Consider the following 15,908-nt stretch of genomic DNA (forward strand, 5'->3'; position numbering starts at 1 on the left):
TGTAGAGCGCCTGAGTTGGGGCTCCGGTTGTTGGGCGCTGGCCTGAGTGTCTGCTGTTTGTGGTGCCTCAGGCCTGTCCGCACTGCCCACAGTGACTGGGCTCTCCTCCACTTGGTTCTGGTGTTCGGTCACCTGTGGTGCAATAAACTCTACGTAGTGTTCTTCCTCTGCTTCTTCTATGGGGTTGCTGAACCTCCTTTTAGTTTGATCCACGTGTTTGCGGCAGATTTGTCCATTGGTAAGTTTAACTACCAAAACCCTATTCCCCTCTTTGGCAATCACAGTGCCTGCAAGCCATTTGGGCCCTGTAGCGTAATTAAGAACAAAAACAGGGTCATTGACATCAATACATCGTGCCCTCGCATTCCTGTCATGGTAGTCACATTGTGACTGAAGCCTACTCTCAACAATTTCTTTCATAGTGGGGTGTATAAGGGATAACCTGGTTTTGAGCGTCCTTTTCATTAGCAGCTCTGCGGGTGGAACCCCTGTGAGCGAGTGTGGTCGGGATCTATTGGCCAACAGGAGGCATGATAAGCGGCTTTGTAGGGAACCCCCTTGGATTCTGAGCATCCCCTGTTTGATTATCTGCACTGCTCATTCCACTTGGCCATTTGAGGCCGGCTTGAACAGTGCCATTCTGACATGTTTGATTCCATTGCCTGCCATGAAGTCCTGGAATTCAGTGCTTGTGAAGCACGGGATATTGTCGCTGACCAAGACATCCGGTAAGACCATGGGCGGCGAACATTGCCCGTAGACTTTCTACATGGCAGAGGATGTGCTTGAATTTAAAATGGCACACTCAATCCATTTGGAGTAGGCGTCTAATCCAACCAAAAACATTTTTCAAATGAAAAGACCTGCGTAGTCCACATGGATGCGTGACCATGGCTTGGCGGGCCAGCACCAGGGGCTAAGGGGGGCTTCCCTGGGTGCGTTGCCCAGCTGAGCACACATGTTGCACCTGCGAACACAAAGTTCCAGGTCTGCATCTATCCCTGGCCACCAAACGTGTGACCTGGCAATTGCCTTTATCATGACAATGCCCGGGTGCTCATTGTGAAGTTCTTTGATAAACTCCTCTCTGCCCATCTTGGGCATGACTACTCGGTTTCCAAACAGTAGGCAATCGGCCTGAATCGAGAGTTCATCCTTGCGCCTATGAAACAGTTTACATTCCTCAGGGCATGCCCCGTACATGGTTGCCCAATCCCCATTCAGGACACATTTCTTAACTAAAGACAGTAGCGGGTCTTTATTTGTCGAGACTTTAATCTGACGGGCTGTCACAGGTGAGCCTTAGCTTTCGAAAGCTTCAACAGCCATGACCATCTCAGCATCATGCTCAGTTGCCCCCTCAGTAGTGGCTCGTGGGAGCCTGCTGAGTGCATCGGCACAGTTTTCAGTGCCCGGTCTGTGTCGAATTGTGTAGTGATAGGCGGCTAACGTGAGTGCCCACCTCTGTATGCGGGCCGATGCATTTGCATTTATGGCCTTGTCGGCCAAAAGGGACGTTAGGTGTTTGTGATCTGTCTCCAGCTCAAATTTCCTGCCAAACAGATACTGATGCATTTTTTTTACTGCATATACACATGCTAGCACTTCCTTTTCTACCATCCCGTAGCCCCTTTCTGCCTGGGACAGACTTCTGGAGGCATAAGCTACTGGCTGTAACTGACCATTGGCATTCACATGCTGCAACACACACCCGACCCCATAGGACGACGCATCGCACGTTAAAACAAGTTTCTTACACGGGTCATATAACGTTAACAGTTTGTTGGAGCATAAAAAATTGTGTGCTCTATCAAAAGCCCTTTCCTGGCTGTCCCACCAGACCCAATCGCGACCTTTGCGTAGGAGCACGTGTAGGGGCTCTAACAGCGTGCTCAATTTGGGAAGAAAGTTACCAACATAGTTCAGGAGCCCCAGGAACGAATGCAGCTCCGTCGTGTTACAGGGTCTGGGTGCTCTCTGGACTGCTTCCGTTTTGGATGCAGTAGGTCTGATCCCGTCTGCTGCTACCCTCCTCTCCAGGAATTTTACATCTGGAGCGAAGAAGACGCACTTCGGCTTTTTCAGTCGCAGCCCTACCCGGTCCAGTCTGCGTAGCACCTCCTCCAGATTGTGGGGATGTTTTCAGTACCACTACCCGTGATGAGAATGACGTCTTGAAAAACCACTGTCCCTGGAATCGAATTGAGGAGGCTTTCCATATTTCATTGGAAGATCGCGGCGGCCGAGCGAATCCCGAATGCACATCTGTTGTACTCAAACAACCCCTTGTGTGTTGTGATGGTGGTCAGCTTCTTCGACTCACTCGCCAGCTCCTGGGTCATGTAAGCTGAGGTCAGGTCCAATTTTGAAAAAAGTTTGCCACGGGATAGCGTCGCAAAGAGGTCCTCCGCTCTCGGTAGCGGGTACTGGTCTTGGAGTGACACCCGATTGATGGTGGCCTTGTAATCGCCACATATCCTGACCGACCATCCGCCTTGAGCACCGGCACAATCGGGCTCACTCAGTCACTGAATTCGACTGGCGAGATGATGCCCTCCCTCAGCAGGCAGTCTAATTCGCCTTCTATCATTTCCCGCATCACGTACGGCACTGCTGTGGCCTTGTGGTGTGCTGGCCTGGCGTCCGGGTTTATGTGAATCACTACCTTGGCCCCCATGAAAGTGCCGATGCCGGGTTGAAATAATGAATCAAATTTGTCCAGGATCTGTGAGCAAGATACTCGCTTCACAGAAGAAATTGCATTGACATCGCCCCATTTCCAGTTCATGACAACAAGCCAACTCCTTCCCAATAGTGCGGGACCATCCATCGGGACAATCCAGAGTGGCAACCTGTTCTCCGAATCTTTGCGGGTCACGTCTACCATGGCGCTGCCTAGCACCAGAATGATATCCTTTGTATATGTCCGTAGCTGTGCGTCAATCGGCAATAATTTTGGCCTCCTGGCCTTGGACACCCACAACCTTTCGAACTGTTTGATACCCATCAGGGACTGGCTGGCCCCCGTGTCTAGCTCCATTAATACTGGGATGCCATTGAGGAGCACTTTCATCATTATCAGTGGCATCCTGGTATATGAACTGTATATGTGCTCCACATGAACTCGCTGAACTTCAGCTTCCAGCGATTTCCCCCAGTACTCATTTGGCCTCATGGGGCTTACATCGGGCCCATCCTCCTCGTATATCAACCTCGCTGCAGGCTTCCTGCACATACGCGCCAAGTGACTGCTGACGTTGCAGTTTCTGCAGGTATATTGCTGATACCTGCAAGCTCTGGCTGGGTGTTTGCCTCCACAACTCCAGCATGAGCTGGAGGCCCCATTGTTGGAAACAAAAGGTCCATTACCAGTCGATCATCTCTGACTGTCTCTGCAACTGTCCTTAAGCGCACCATTAACAGGTGATGATGGCCCCATTACTGGCCACATTGTCCATTGCGATAGCATGAATCGCTGTTCAGCTAGCCATTTTCTCTGTTGAATTCCCCCTTTGGGTTCGACTACATGCTGGGGCATGTCAGATTGCCCTTGTCTGCCTAGAGAACTGTGTGCCATGTTAACAATGTTGACTCCCTGGTCATTTGCCGCATTTGAGCCAAGATTTTTTGTCATACATCATTCTGGTCTCTTCCTCCCCTGAGATGAATGTCTGGGCTGTCAGAGCCGCCACTTCCAAGGTCAAGTCTTTGGTCTCAATCAGTTTCCTGAAAACCCCAGCGTGCCCGATGCCTTCAATAAAAAAGTCTTGCAGCATCTCCGCTCTGCATGCATCTGGGAACTTACATAGGCTCGCCAGTCGCCAGAGATCTGCCACGATGTCTCAAACGCTTTGACCTTCTCGCCGCTGGTGCATGTAAAACCGGTGTCTCGCCATGTGCATGCTGCTTGCCGGTTTAAGGTGTTCCCCGATCAACTTACTGAGCTCTTCGAATATCTTGTCCGCCGGCTTCTCTGGCACTAGAAGGTCCTTCATCAGGGAGTATGTTCTGGATCCACAAACCGTCAGGAGATGAGCCCTGCGTTTGTCAGCCGAATCCTATCCCAACCATTCCTTAGTGACAAAACTTTACTGTAGTTGCTCAATAAAGTCGTCCCAATCATCACCAACACAGTACCTCTCTTCTGTGCTGCTAGTGGCCATGCTCGCGTGGTTTAAATCCCAGTTTCTCATCGCCAATGATATGTCCTTACTATACAGTATAAATGCACACGAGGCCTATACTTGAGAGAAGGTCACTCTGTGACCAGTTACCTTTATTACCAAGACCTCAAGTGATGAAGGTGGGTGGAGCTTTTTCTTTTATACCTGAAAGTCCAGTTAGGAGTGTCTCCCACAAGTTCACCCCCTTGTGGTCAATGTTCTCAAGGTGTACAACTTAGGTCAGCTTATACATGGGTTACAATGATAGTTGAATACATGACAGTAACACTCTTGTGAAGTGCCTTGGGATGTTTTGCTATGTTAAAGGCGCTATATAAATACAAGTTGTTGTTGGAAGGATGCTTTTTTTTGTGTGTTGCTGAGGGGAAATGATGGGGTCTGGCATGGGAGATGTTGGTGCTGATTTCAAACATTGCAGAGATAGACAGTTTCTTAACCGATAAGGGATTATGGGGAACGGGCTGGGGGTGGACCTGAGTCCATGATCGGATCAGCCATGATCGTATTAAATGGCGGAGCAGGCTTGAGGGGCCGTATGGCCTACTTCTGCTCCTATTTCTTATGTTCTTATGTTCTTAAATATCAATCAGGCCTGAAGAACTGCAAGTGATCACCTGCTCAGTTGCTGTTCACTAGAGACGGTAACATGGAGGGTGGGGATGAGAAGGTGGAGATAGTGCAAATATCTAGTTCAAGTCTTAACCCACAGTTGATGGGCGCCCTTTCATACCTCGCTTAAGTGATCATTTTTTCATTTGCACACATTGACAGTGAGTGTTGATAGAATCTTCGACTGTGTGTGACATGATGGTTGAATCCGATCCTAGCCCCATGGGAATATAGGAACAGGAGCAGGCCAGTTAGCCCCTCAAACCTGTTCCTCCATTCAATGAATTCTTAGCTGATCTGCGACCTAACTTCATTGTCTTTGCCCCACATCCCTTAATACCTTTGGTTAACAGAAAGCTAGCAATCTCAGAATTAAAATTAACAATTGACCCAGCATCAATTGCTGTTTGCGGGAGAGAGTTCCAAACTTTTACCACCCTTTGTGTGTAGAAGTGTTTCCTAATTTCACTCATGAAACATCTGGCTCTAATTTTTAGACTGTGCTCCCCGAGTCCTTGACTCCCCAACCAGCGGAAATAGTTACTCTCTATCTACTCTATCTGTTCCCCTTAATATCTTGAAAACTTCGATCAGATCACTCCTTAATCTTCTAAATTCCATGGAATACAACCCTAATGTGTGTAATCTCGCCTCATAATTTAACCCTTGAAGTCCAGGTATCATTCTGGTAAATTTACGCTGCACTCCCTCCAAGGCCAATATATCCTTCTGAAGGTGTGATGTCCAGAACTGCTCACAGTGCTCCAGATGTGGTCTAACCAGGGCTTTGTACAGCTGCAGCATAACTTCTACCCCCTTGTGTTCTAGTCCTCTAGATATAAAGGCCAGCATTCATTAACCATTTTTGATTACTTTGTGTACCTGTCCCTGACATTTTAATGCTCTATGTACCTGGACCCCAAGTATCATTGGACATCCACTGTTTCCAACTAATAACCATTTGGAAGTACCCTGCTCTATCCTTTTTATGTCCAAAGTGGATGACCTCACACTTGCCTATAGTGAAATCCATTTGCCACAGTTTTGCCCATTCACTCAATCGATCAATATTTCTTTGCAATGTTATGCTTCCATCCACACTGCTTATAATCTTTGTGCTATCGGCAAACTTGGATATGTGGCTCTCTATCCCGCCATTATGAATTAACTGTGCAAATAGATGTTAACAAATATGATGTGATTGGGATTACAGAGACGTGGCTCCAGGATGATCAGGGCTGGGAACTCAACATCCAGGGGTATTCAACATTCAACATTCAGGAAGGATAGAATAAAAGGAAAAGGAGGTGGGGTAGCATTGCTGGTTAAGGAGGAGATTAAGGCAACAGTTAGGAAGGACATTAGCTTGGATGATGTGGAATCTATATGGGTAGAGCTGCAGAACACCAAAGGGCAAAAAACGTTAGTGGGAGTTGTGTACAGACCTCCAAACAGTAGTAGGGATGTTGGGGAGGGCATCAAACAGGAAATTAGGGATGTGTGCAATAAAGGTGCAGCAGTTATAATGGGTGACTTTAATATGCACATAGATTGGGCTAACCAAACTGGAAGCAATACGGTGGAGGAGGATTTCCTGGAGTGCATAAGGGATGGTTTTTTAGACCAATATGTCGAGGAACCAACTAGGGGGGAGGCCATCTTAGACTGGGTGTTATGTAATGAGAGAGGATTAATTAGCAATCTCGTTGTGCGAGGCCCCTTGGGGAAGAGTGACCATAATATGGTGGAATTCTGCATTGGGATGGAGAATGAAACAGTTAATTCAGAGACCATGGTCCAGAACTTAAAGAAGGCTAACTTTGAAGGTATGAGGCGTGAATTGGCTGGGATGGATTGGCGAATGATACTTAAGGGGTTGACTGTGGATGGGCAATGGCAGACATTTAGAGACCGCATGGATGAACTACAACAATTGTACATTCCTGTCTGGCATAAAAATAAAAAAGGGAAGGTGGCTCAACCGTGGCTATCAAGGGAAATCAGGGATAGTATTAAAGCCAAGGAAGTGGCATACAAATTGGCCAGAAATAGCAGCAAACCCGGGGACTGGGAGAAATTTAGAACTCAGCAGAGGAGGACAAAGGGTTTGATTAGGGCAGGGAAAATGGAGTATGAGAAGAAGTTTGCAGGGAACATTAAGACGGATTGCAAAAGTTTCTACAGATATGTAAAGAGAAAAAGGTTAGTAAAGACAAACGTAGGTCCCCTGCAGTCAGAATCAGGGGAAGTCATAACGGGGAACAAGGAAATGGCGGACCAATTGAACAAATGCTTTGGTTCGGTATTCACGAAGGAGGACACAAACAACCGTCCGGTTATAAAAGGGGTCGGGGGGTCTAGTAAGGAGGAGGAGCTGAGGGAAATCCTTATTAGTCTGGAAATTGTGTTGGGGAAATTGATGGGATTGAAGGCCGATATATCCCCAGGGCCTGATGGACTGCATCCCAGAGTACTTAAGGAGGTGGCCTTGGAAATAGCGGATGCATTGACAGTCATTTTCCAACATTCCATTGACTCTGGATCAGTTCCTATAGAGTGGAGGGTAGCCAATGTAACCCCACTTTTTAAAAAAGGAGGGAGAGAGAAAACAGGGAATTATAGACCGGTCAGCCTGACATCGGTAGTGGGTAAAATGATGGAATCAATTATTAAGGATGTCATAGCAGTGCATTTGGAAAGAGGTGACATGATAGGTCCAAGTCAGCATGGATTTGTGAAAGGGAAATCATGCTTGACAAATCTTCTGGAATTTTTTGAGGATGTTTCCAGTAGAGTGGACAAGGGAGAACCAGTTGATGTGGTATATTTGGACTTTCAGAAGGCTTTCGACAAGGTCCCACACAACAAATTAATGTGCAAAGTTAAAGCACATGGGATTGGGGGTAGTGTGCTGACGTGGATTGAGAACTGGTTGTCAGACAGGAAGCAAAGAGTAGGAGTAAATGGGTACTTTTCAGAATGGCAGGCAGTGACTAGTGGGGTACCGCAAGGTTCTGTGCTGGGGCCCCAGCTGTTTACATTGTACATTAATGATTTAGACGAGGGGATTAAATGTAGTATCTCCAAATTTGCGGATGACACGAAGTTGGGTGGCAGTGTGAGCTGCGAGGAGGATGCTATGAGGCTGCAGAGTGACTTGGATAGGTTAGGTGAGTGGGCAAATGCATGGCAGATGAAGTATAATGTGGATAAATGTGAGGTTATCCACTTTGGTGGTAAAAACAGAGAGACAGACTATTATCTGAATGGTGACAGATTAGGAAAAGGGGAGGTGCAACGAGACCTGGGTGTCATGGTACATCAGTCATTGAAGGTTGGCATGCAGGTACAGCAGGCGGTTAAGAAAGCAAATGGCATGTTGGCCTTCATAGCGAGGGGATTTGAGTGCAGGGGCAGGGAGGTGTTGCTACAGTTGTACAGGGCATTGGTGAGGCCACACCTGGAGTATTGTGTACAGTTTTGGTCTCCTAACCTGAGGAAGGACATTCTTGCTATTGAGGGAGTGCAGCGAAGGTTCACTAGACTGATTCCCGGGATGGCGGGACTGACCTATCAAGAAAGACTGGATCGACTGGGCTTGTATTCACTGGAGTTCAGAAGAATGAGAGGGGACCTCATAGAAACATTTAAAATTCTGATGGGGTTAGACAGGTTAGATGCAGGAAGAATGTTCCCAATGTTGGGGAAGTCCAGAACCAGAGGTCACAGTCTAAGGATAAGGGGTAAGCCATTTAGGACCGAGATGCGGAGGAACTTCTTCACCCAGAGAGTGGTGAACCTGTGGAATTCTCTACCACAGAAAGTTGTTGAGGCCAATTCACTAAATATATTCAAAAAGGAGTTAGATGAGGTCCTTACTACTAGGGGGATCAAGGGGTATGGCGAGAAAGCAGGAATGGGGTACTGAAGTTGAATGTTCAGCCATGAACGCATTGAATGGCGGTGCAGGCTAGAAGGGCCGAATGGCCTACTCCTGCACCTATTTTCTACGTTTCTATGTTTCTATGTTTCTAAGGCGTTAACAGATACGGTGAATAGTTGAGCCCCCAATACAGATCCCTGTGGAATGCCACTAGTCACATCCTGCCAATTAGAGTACCTGCCCATTATCCCTACTCTCTGTCTCCTGCTGCTCAGCTAACTTCCAAACCAGGTCAATCATTTGCCCTCAGTTCCCTGAGCTTCAACTTAGCTAACAATCCCTTATGTGGACTTTATTGAATGCCTTCTGGAAATCCATATAGATAACATCCATAAACATTCCCTTGACCACTACTTTAGATGATAGATAATGACCAAGCATGGGAATTCCAGCTGTTCTAGTGATGGCCAATTGTAGCACAGTGTCACCATCCACCCAAGATGAACTAACTCAGCACAGATTGAAATAAGAACAGAAAATGCTGGTAAACATTCAGCAGGTCAGGCAGAGACAGAGTTAACGTTTTGGGTCATCAGAACTGAAAGAGATTGAACTGTTTGTAGCAAGTGCAGAGCCAGAGAAAGGGGGGAGGAGGTGGGGACTAAAGGACAAAAGTGAAGGTCTCTGATTGGGTGGAGGGCAGGAGCAATTTGATAATAAAAGGGATGATGGTGCGAGGCAAAGGGGGGTGGTAATGGAACATGTAAAGGAACAAAAGATGGGGGGGGAGGGGGGGGGGAAGCATGGACAACCTGCCAAAGACAAAAAGACTCCTGTGGCTCGGGAATGTGGTGGAGCAAGGGGTGGGGTGGGGGCGGAGGGGAGACCCCAGAGGTGCATACCACCCTGTTTCAGGGCACTGACCTTTCATCAGTTTATAAGCAAGCACAGAGCCCGGGAAAAGGGGGAGGGAGAAAGGAGGATCTCTCACTCCTGCCCTCCACCCTTAAGCAGACCCTCCCCTTTGTTCTGTTCTCCCCTCCTCAATCACCCCTTTCACGACATGAGGGAAATCTTCTAGAATTTTTTGAGGATGTAAATGGTACTGTGAACAAGGGAGAACCAGTGGATGTGGTGTATTTGGACTTTCAAAAGGCTTTTGACAAGGTCCCACACAAGAGATTGGTGTGCAAAATTAAAGCACATGGTATTGGGGGTAATGTACTGACGTGGATAGGGAACTGGTTGGCAGACAGGAAGCAGAGAGTGGGGATAAACGGGTCCTTTTCAGAATGGCAGGCAGTGACTAGTGGGGTGCCGCAGGGCTCAGTGCTGGAACCCCAGCTATTCACAATATACATTAATGATTTGGATGAAGGAATTGAGTGTAATATCTCCAATTTTGCAGATGACACTAAGTTGGGTGGCAGTGTGAGCTGTGGGGAGGACACTAAAAGGCTGCAGGGTGACTTGGACAGGTTAGGTGAGTGGGCAAACACATGGCAGATGCAGTATAATGTGGATAAATGTGACGTTATCCACTTTGGTGGCAAAAACATGAAGACAGAATATTATCTGAATGGCGGCAGATTAGGAAAAGGGGAGGTGCAACGAGACCTAGGTGTCATGGTACATCAGTCATTGAAGGTTGGCATGCAGCTACAGCAGGCGGTGAAGAAGGCATATGGCATGTTGGCCTTCTTAGCTAGGGGATTTGAGTATAGGAGCAGGGAGGTCTTACTGCAGTTGTACAGGGCCTTAGTGAGACCTCACCTGGAATATTGTGTTCAGTTTTGGTCTCCTAATCTGAGAAAGGATGTTCTTGCTATTGAGGGAATGCAGCGAAGGTTCACCAGGCTGATTCCCGGGATGGCAGGACTAACATATGAGGAGAGACTGGATCGACTGGGCCTGTATTTACTGGAGTTTAGAAGGAGAGGGGATCTCATAGAAACATAAAATTCTGACTGGACTGGACAGGTTAGATGCGGGAAGAATGTTCCCGATGTTGGGAAGTCCAGAATCAGGGGACATAGTCTAAGGATAAGGGATAGGCCATTTAGGACTGAGATGAGGAGAAACTTCTTCACTCAGAGAGTTGTTAACCTGTGGCATTCTCTACCGCCAGTTCATTGGATATATTCAAGAGGGAGTTAGATATGGCCCTTTGCTAAAGGGATCAAGGGGTATGGAGAGAAAGCAGGAAAGGGGTACTGAGGTGAATGATCAGCCATGATCTTATTGAATGGTGGTGCAGGCTCGAAGGGCCGAATGGCCTACTCCTGCATCTATTTTCTATGTTTCTATGTTTCTATTCCACACTGGAATGCACTGCCTGATAGGGTGGTGAATACAGATTCAATAGCAGCCTTCCGAAGGGAATTGGAGAACTACTTGAAGGAGAAAAAGTTGCAGGGATATGGGGAAAGAGTGAGGGGAGTGGGACTAACAGGATTGTTCTTCGAACGAGTCGGCGCAGACTCGATGGGCCGAATGGGCTCCTCCTGTGCTGTGCTGTTCTGCGATTCTATGATTCTGACATTCTGAGTGTGTACACTTCATTAGAACAGGTTCTATTAAATTATCCAGATGCAAAACGTCAGAATCTGGCTTCTCCCTCCACAGATGCTGCCTGACTTGCTGAGTATTTCCAGCACTTTTTGTTTTTAACCCGGATTTCTATAATCCGCAGTATGTTGCTTCTGTTTCAGAGCGTGGATCGAACCGATCAGCCATGATCTTATTAAATGGCGGAGCAGGTTCGAGGGGCCAGGTGGCCTACTCCTGCTTCTTTTTCTTACATTCTTATGTTGACCATTCCTGGTGCGTATGCCTCAGTTGTTCACTGGAGAAACTCAACAGAGCCATCAGACCTTAGACAAGAATTTTCAAGTCATCTTGGATCTGGAGTTACATTTAGATTTGTCAGAATCAACGAATGAGTGGGTTTTACTGAGCACCGCCGCCGAGGATCTCCTAGATTCCTGAGCACAAAGATCAGCACGAAAGGAATTGGAGATCGAGATCAGCGGATTGCAGCCCCTATTACATTGCCATGGAATTTCTGAGGCTTTTGGTGGAGATGACGGAGCTTAACCTGGATTTGCAGCAAAGAAAAGCGTTAAAAATGTTTGTTCATGGCGCCCCCAATGGCTCATCAAGTTTATCCTGTGAGCACCTGAACCACACAGACCGGGGAGATCAAGGGCTCAATCCACCAGTTAGCTGATCTCCGCCAGAGTGACACAAGAGTGGTACAATTGGCCGTAGCACCTTTGGGGTTAGTGAAGGAAAGATATCAGCCTGGGATCCCATTCCTCATTGCTATCCAATGACCCTTGCTGGTGTGGGCGTGTGTATATATCAGTTGGGCTGGGCTATGATGCCCTACAGTTCAATAACCTGAATCAGTCATTGTAAAGTCTCACATGTGAGTAAGGGACATTTGAGCTAAATACAAGGTTGAACCATAGAATTTACAGTTCAGAAACAGGCCATTTGGCCCAACAAATCCAGGCTGATGTTTATGCTCCACATAAGTCTCCTCCCACCCTACTTCATCTCACTATCACCATATCCTTCTATTCCATTCTCCCTCGTGTGTTTAACTAGCTTCCCCTTAAATGCATTTATGCTATTCACCTCAACCACTCCCTGTTGCAGCAAGTTCCACATTCTCACCACTCTCTGGGTAAAGAAGTTTCTCCTGAATTCCCTATTTATTTATTAGTGACTATCTTATATTTATGACCTTTAATTTTGGTCTCCCCTACAAATGAAAACATCTTCCCCGCGACAACATAGGATATACAGCACAGAAACAGGCCATTCGGCCCAACCAGTCCATGCCAACCACCAGATCAAACCCCTTCATAAATTTAAAGGCCTCTATTAGGTCATCCCTCCACCTTCTCTGCTAGAGAAAAAAGCCTCAGCCTGTATAATCTTTCCTTCCTGTTCTAGTATCATAGCTATAAATCTTTTTTGCACTTTCTCCAGTGCCTCTATGTTCTTTCTGGAACTGTGCACGAGTGTGGAATAAAATTGGTCAACAAAAAATTGTACACAATATCTACTTTAGAGAAAAAACGACTTGGATTTATATAGCACCTTTTACAACCAGCAGACGTCTCAAAGCACTTTACTGCCAATTAAGTACTTTTGGAGTGTAGTCACTGTTGCAATGTGGGAAATGCGCCAATCAATTTGCACGCAGCAAGCTCCCACAAACAGCAATATGATAATGACCAGATAATCTGTTTTAGTGATGTTGATTGAGGGATAAATATTGGACAGGACACCAGGGATAACTTCCCTGCTCTTTTTCGAAGTAGCGCCATGGGATCTTTTACATTCAACTGAAAGGGCAGACGGGACCTCGGTTTAACGTCTCATCCGAAAGACGGCACCTCCGACAGTGCAGCGCTCCCTCAGCACTGCACTGGTGTGTCAGGCTAAATTTATCTGCTCAAGTCCCTGGAGTGGAACTTGAACCCACAACCTTCTGACTCAGAGTATGCTATCTATGAAGCCACAGCTGACACTAGGGACAGAAATACTTTGCCATGGTTCTAAGCTTGAAAGGGCACAATTATACATTTTATTTGTGATGGGTCACCCACAGTAGGATCTTGGCAGAGTCTGACCAGACTCATCTGATGTAGGACAAGGGCGTGATCACTTGCCAGTAACTTCAGACCTTGTCCGTCCCACCTCCCACTGCAAATAGAAACATCGCACCACCTTAAATGTAACCCGACAAATTAAGGGAGGCATAAAAAACAGATCAGTCCCGTTTGTATTTGAAAACAACTTTAAAGTTCGTACCTAATTATATTTCATAATAAAATGGTTATATCATCAACTAGGGTACATTATTTTTCTTTCCTCTTGAGCATCCCTGATTATAATCGCTCAACCATTGGTGGCCATGCCTTCTGTTGCCTAGGCTCCAAGCTCTGGAACTCCTTGCCTAAACCTCTCCGCCTCTCTACCTCTTTTTCTTCCTTCAAGACGCTCCTTAAATCCTACTTCTTTGACCAAGCTTTTGGTCACCTGCCCTGATTCCTCCTTATGCAGCTCGGTGTCCAACTTTTTATCTCATAATACTCCTGTGAAGTGCCTTGGGATGTATCACTACATTAAAGGCGCTATATAAATACAAGTTGTTGTTGTTTTAGCAATCATGACTAGGATTAGGTGCATGGATTTGTGAAAGGTAGGCCATGCCTGACAAACCCGATTGAATTTTTTGAAGAGGTGACTAAAATAGTGGTCAGGGGAATGTCTATAGATGTTATTTATATGGAGTTCCAGAAGACATTTGATAAAGTTCCACATAAGAGACTGTTAACTAAGGTAGAAGCCCATGGGCAAATTATTGGCATGGTTAGGAAATTAGCAGAGTGGCAGGAGACAGGCAGCAGGGATAATGGGCAAGTACTCTAATTGGCAGGATGTGAGTAGTGGCGTTCCACGCGGATCTGTGTTGGGACATCAACTATTCACAGTATTTATTAACGACTTAGATGATGGCATAGCAAGTCATATATCCAAATTTGCTGATGACGCAACAATAGGCGGCATTGTAGGCAGTGTAGATGAAAGCATAAAATTATAAACGGATATCGATAGATTAAGTGAATGGGCAAAAATGTGGCAACTGAATTTTAATGTAGGCAAATGTGAGGTTATCCACTTCGGACCTAAAAAGGATAGAGCAGGGCACTTTCTAAATAGTGAAAAGCTAAAAACAATGGATGTCCAAAGAGACTTGGAGATCATTAAAATGTCATGAACAGGTGCAGAAAATAATCAAAAAGGCTAATGAATGCTGGCCTTTATATCTTAAGGACGAGAATACAATGGTGTAGAAGTTATGCTGCAGCTGTACAAAGCCTTGTTAGATCACATCTGGAGTACTGTGAGCAGTTCTGGGCAACACATTAGGAAGGATATATTGGCCTTGGAGGGAGTGCAGCATCGGTTTACCAGAATGATACCCAGACTTCAAGGGCTAAATTATGAGGAGAGATTACACAAATTAGGATTATATTCCGTGAAATTTAGAAGATTAAGGGGTGATCATGGACTCAGTTCCACTTCCCTGCCCACTCCCCATAACCCTTTACTCCCTTATCGCTCAAAAATCTGTCTATTTCTGCCTTAAATATATTCAATGACCCAACCTCCACAGCTCTCTGGGGCAGAGAATTCCACAGATTTACAACCCTCTGAGAGAAGAAATTCCTCCTCAACTCAGTTTTAAATGGGCGGACCCTTATTCGAAGACCATACCCCCTAGTTTTAGTTTCCCCAATGAGTGGAAATGTCCTCTCTGCATCCACCTTGTCGACCCCCCTCATTATCTTATATGTTTCAAGAAGATCACCTCTCATTCTTCTGAACTCCAAGGAATATAGTCCCAACCTACTCAACCTATCCTCATAAGTCAACCCCCCTCACCTCCAGAATCAACCTAATGAACCTTCTCTAAACAGCCTCCAGTGCAAGTATATCCTTCCTTAAATATGGAGACCAAAACTGTACGCAGTACTCCAGGTGTGGCCTCACCAATACTCTGCACAGTTGTAGCAGGACTTCTCTGCTTTTATACTCTATCCCACTTGCAATAAAGGCCAACATTCCATTTGCCTTCCTGATTACTTGCTGTATCTGCATACTAACTTTTTGTGTTCCATGCACAAGGACCCCCAGGTCCCTCTGTACTGCAAAACTTTATGGAGTTAGGTCGCAAATCAGCAATGATCTCATTGAATGACGGAACAGGTTCAAGGGGTTGAATGGTCTCCTCCTGCTCCTATGTTTATCTGGTTGGTGTTTATAGACTTTTCATTAGTTACAACTAAGTGCCAGCTGTGGCTCAGTGGGTAGCACTCTCGCCTCTGAGTCAGAAAGTTGTGGGTTCAAATCCCACTTCAGAGACTTGAGCACAAAAAATCTAGGCTGACACTCCTGTGCTGCCTTTTGGATGAGATGTTAAACCGAGGCCCCTTCTGCCTGCTCAGGTGGATGTAAAAGATCCCATGGCACTATTTCGAAGAAGAGCAGGGGGGTTATCCCCGGTGTCCTGGCTAATTATTTATCCCTCAATCAACATTACAAAAACAGATTATCTGGTCATTGTTACATTGCTGTTTGTGGGAGCTTGCTGTGTGCAAATTGACTGCCGCGTTTCCCACATTACAACAGTGACTACACTTCAAAAGTAC

This window comes from Pristiophorus japonicus, chromosome 12 (assembly GCF_044704955.1).
Source record: "Pristiophorus japonicus isolate sPriJap1 chromosome 12, sPriJap1.hap1, whole genome shotgun sequence".
Taxonomy (NCBI): Eukaryota; Metazoa; Chordata; class Chondrichthyes; family Pristiophoridae; genus Pristiophorus; species Pristiophorus japonicus.